A 4,922-nucleotide genomic window follows, 5' to 3' on the forward strand; every position below is an offset into this window, starting at 1 on the left:
CAACAAATGACCCATTTAAAAGATAAACATTTGTCCTTTCTGCAGACTTCAGATTAACTCTGGCCTATTTTAAGTCACTTGTTTCTCTACAAAGATTTGTTCCCATCACCCATGAATGAAACAGTCTCTACTTTACGGAACATTTGACTTTGTGTAAAAAAAAAAAGGTTTATGGTGGTCCTGTTGCAGAGCTGGTGTAGTGTTATAAAACACTGAAAACAGTATTTTTTGTCTGACTATCTGAAGACACAAACACACACACACACACACACCATTACCCATGCTTTTCAAACATCCCTTCTTTGCAAACATGTCATTATTGTAATGATGCGTGGCCACTTTTCAAAACACACAAATGTGACATTTAAGCAATTTTGATACAGATGCAACTCCCTGCAATAGCTTGATGGTGAGACGCCAAACAAATTTCACAACAACAAAAAAGACGAGGCGCACAGAGTGCAAACAATGCTGCAGGCGACTCCAGCTGGAAGGAAACAGTGGCCTGTTAGCTGTTAGATCTCATCTGTAACAGACAGGATGTGTCAGCAGCCAGTGCATGGTCGGAGCACAAGTGGAGGAGAGGTAAATACTACAAGAGAAGCTTATTTCTGTAGAGCTAAGACGTGTTCTTGTCAGTCAGGCACTTGGTGTCCTCCAGCAACGGCACACTGACCCCCAGTCAGTACAGATTTGATTTGATAGAGGACATGTATAGAGGGGAGAAAAAAAAAAACCCTTCAGCTCTGCCTTGTGTCTGTTGGATGTGTTATCTGTGCTAACCAAAAAAAAAGGAACACAATGGGGAAAAAATGGCATTGGATTTTTTTTTTTCCTGTCGAATCCCTTTCACTGTAAAAATTGAAAAGTATGAAATCAATTTAGGCAAAATGCTGAGCGTCCAGTGAGCTGTGAGTCGTAACGCCACAAACAAAGTGTCCAACAAAATTACAAAGGCACTAGTTTTAATGCATGACTTGCACATTGGACTTTACAGCCACAATCCTAGTCAAATTTCAGTATATAAAATTGGATTCAAAAATATATTTCTAATAGATATCTTGCGCTAGTCAATACATCGAAGCAGTCTGACTATAAACAACAAAGCCAACAACTCTACCACTACCATTTTTTTTTGTCTGTCTACCACAATTCCTGTTTCCTTAAAGTTACAAACCTAGCCTTAAAGATGTGTTGGTTTGCTTGTGTTTGGAACTAGTCCTTCAGTGAAAACAACAATTCTTCCTCTACAGTGTTCCCAGCACCTGAGACGTGCTGCAGTACATTTGTCTGGAGCTGGATGACATGTCAAAGTCTGGGCCATTTGTCTCCACTGTTTCCCTGCTTTGTAGTATTTGGACTCGGGGTTGTACTTGTGATTAAAGCTTTCACTTCTGGGTTTACAGTTCATGAAACAAGACTTTTTCCGAAATGTGAACTTGTGAGCAGCAGATCGAGTGTTAATCTGCTTTACTCTGAATTCTTTGTAAGCACGAGACTTGGGCGCCAATTCGTATTTGGTGAAACCAAACAAAGCGCCCATCTCTGCAGCAGTGATGAAGGAAAACTGTTTACCATTAACCATTGTTTATCTCCTCTTTACCACTGTGAGCTGTGTGTAATTTTCACCACAGGTGAAAGCTGAAAACGATCAGCACGACTTCCTCTCCTCTAGTAAAACAGACAGAAAATAGATTCACTGGGTTGTTTGTAACCATTGGTTTCACAGTAATTAATTGTGTTAATCATCTGTGTATCCAATGATGTTTGAGCTGTTTGAGCTTCACACCTGCCTGTACTCTGAACTGATCCAGCCGGGACGTTGGTCATAAACACAGAACCCCATCATTCCATCATTTGGATCAGTCACAGTTACAAAGTGTAAAACACATACATTATAGCAAAAAACTGAAAATGTTTTGTCATAATTAAGTATATTATTTTTGTCTGCATTCATAACGATTAATCGTGCTTAATTTTAATCATGATTAATCATGATTAGTTGTGTAAATGATCAATTAATCACCATTAATCAAGAGCTACCCCTGTTATTAATCTGATTGAACATGTTAATCCATTGACAGCCCAGATTTGGATAATGACCACAGGCCATTTCATCATTGGGCGGTAGTGACATCGGTAATAATTTCAAATATTCCTGTTCTCTATTGTCTTCAAATAGTATTCACAAAATGTCCATCTTTTCCCCCTTTGTTGTCAAGCAAAAAAAGGGCCGGTTCTGGCCCACGGGCCGTATGTTTGACATCCCTGTTATAAGAAGACATTTTATACCAAATAAAGGACCTGATTAGCAGATGTTGGATTATGTTTTATATTCCAACACATTTAATCCTGTAACACCTCTCTACCTGGACAAATCCAACAATCGCTTTTATCTAACTGACTGTTTTCTCCTTTTGCCCCTTCATGCCTTCAGTAACTGGGACAAAAAGCAAAGCGAAAGGTGAGTTATTGCCTCCATTTTCTTGCCGTGTGATTTATGTTGCACATAGTTCCAATAAAGAAAGGTGTTGACCGCCTTTTTGTCTTCCCCAAGAGCCTGGGGAACATTAACATACGCTGTTTGTTGCAAAGACTTCTGGGCATTTATTCAATTTTCACTTCACATCGTGAGGTTTGCCGGCCTCTGCTCTCTACATACAACAATCACACCAGAGAGTTATTCCTTTCCTTGACCAGCCGCGAGGCCGCTGAGGGTTCAAGGACACCTCAGTGGTGTACAAACGGTCATTTCCACCTCCCACTAATACATATTACATGTTAAAGCCCCAGATGCACTGGTCACAAAACCAACTGCTCCCATTCCGTTGCTAGTATTTTGTTCCTTTCTTAGTAGTGGTGTTGACACTGTCTTTGCGTTGCTTAATAAATGTCATCATTTCTAAAATCCCAGAACCTTATGGAACCAGATGGGACAGAATTAGAGTTGATGATGTTTAAAGATAAGCAGAAGGCTAACGCATAGACCAGTGATTCCCAACCACTGTGCCGTGAGAGATCATCAGGTGCGCTGTGGAAAACTTTCCAATTACACTTACTTGGTCGGAAAACTATAATATATTTACTGCAGATATATTTCTTTGCTTTTATTGGGACTTTGACAAGAGGACACTCATCAGCAACACCTGCAGGACTGCAAAAAACCTAGTATTGCATCAGTGGGCTCCAATATACAGAGAAGACAATCATCTTTTCTATGTTAGCTATAGTAAAAAGAATGGAGAGGTTTTCAAAACGAATACACAATTCATGTAAATTGTGTACAATTACTTAAGCAATAATAATGTTAGATTTTAAACTCAGATTATTAAAAACAAACGTCATCATATACAGAAAATACAGTATACTGTTGTTAGTGTAATACAAAGTAGTAACTAAAGGCTAACCAGAATTTGAGACTTTGAGTTGAATTTAAAATATAATATTTTCCGAGCAATGGTTCATGTACGTAGGAAGCTAGCGGTAGTTACCGTCACAGTGAAGATGGCAGGAGACAGAGTGGGATGTGTCATGATTTGTGAATGGGGTAAATGGTGAACATATTGAAAAACAAAGCCACAAAGTTATGTTTTTATCACTTTTTTTTTTTTTTTTTTTTACTAATACTGAAACACGACTACAACATGCATGTCAGGTTTTTTCCTCTTTTGTTTCAGTAATTTTTTTCTTTACCTAATGCAGTTTTCTAATTACGGCTGTAATTAGTATGTAGTTTTTAATTAGGAAAAGGACACTGTGTCTGCTCAGTTCGAAAATCACTGCACTGGAAGGCTTACAGTTTTTCAGCTGCTCTTGCAGGAGTCTAGAGGTCTCTTCAGAACTAATTACAGCAAATAACCTTTATTAATAATGATAGAGATAATGACTATAATAAACACACGAGTTCGCTTTGGATATTGATTAATGGCTCCTCTCAGGTTTTTTTCATGAGCTATTGCTATGCAAATTATACAACGGAAACTGTGCATGGCCCAAAAATATTGGAGAAAAAACCCATTAATGGATGTAATCTTCTCTGCAGTCATTTTTATAGAATCCATGTTCCCGAATGTATTTACTTAAAAATAGATTTATTTGCTGCTGGAAGTCTCAGTAGAATGTATCAGGCATTAGTCAGTGCCACTGCAGACAGACTGTGAGTTACTTGTTATGTTTTTTATACAATAGAAATTAGTAAAACGAGGGACAGCTCTGAAGAGGGACAGCTACATTAGAGTTATTTGTGCGTGCTTTTATCTCAAAATCTAGGCTGTTTTTTGAGCAACTTTTAAGCTAATTTGTTGCTAAGCTATAACCTGTCTGTTTTGTTCTGAGAAATGTAGCTATTTCTAGACTAGCTTTCTGACTCATTTTTGGATTTCCTTTTTTGAGGGTTTATGAGACACCGGATAAATGACTTTTATACTAATACTTATATATACTAATTATACTAATATATTAATTTCATACTTAAGTCGCGTAGTATAAGTGAGTATAAGTGGCAAACCCAGCCAAGGATGAAAAAAAGTGCGACTTATAGTCCAGAAAATACGGTAGTTGAGAAAATAGCTTCAAATGTTGTCCTACTTGAAAGTCCCCTCTGCTCTTTGTATACATGTTGCAAGAAAAACAGCAGTGTTGCTCAACCTCTTGGCATTTTGTTAAATAGTAGCATTGGAAAACTACTATCCATATACAACCAGACATTGAAGGGCCACAGACCTTTATAGTAGTACAGCAGAACATATATAAGCACTGGGATTTGACAAAAGAAACATAATCCCAGTTCATTCTGGGCCTGTCACATGTACAGTCTTCCACATGTAATTTCCTGTTTCACCTGGAGACTGAACAATATTCCTGACCCACTTTCTGGGGCTGATGTATTGCCACCTTTCTATTTCCTTTTTTAAACTCCACAC

At 38.0% G+C, this 4,922-nt stretch overlaps 1 protein-coding gene across 1 annotated transcript in view; it reads left to right on the top strand.

Annotated features, from left to right (window-relative positions):
• Positions 1-2,437: 2,437 nt before the first annotated feature.
• LOC103378151 (cell adhesion molecule 2-like) overlaps positions 2,438-4,922 on the top strand; it is a 48,145-nt gene continuing 45,660 nt past the window's right edge. Inside the window, exon 1 of the mRNA XM_025055196.1 lies at positions 2,438-2,464. The gene's annotated coding sequence lies outside the window, so the exon portion shown is untranslated. The remainder of the gene's footprint in view (positions 2,465-4,922) is intronic.

Source organism: Cynoglossus semilaevis, chromosome 4 (genome assembly GCF_000523025.1).
Source record: "Cynoglossus semilaevis isolate Cse_v1.0 chromosome 4, Cse_v1.0, whole genome shotgun sequence".
NCBI classification, from domain to species: Eukaryota; Metazoa; Chordata; class Actinopteri; order Pleuronectiformes; family Cynoglossidae; genus Cynoglossus; species Cynoglossus semilaevis.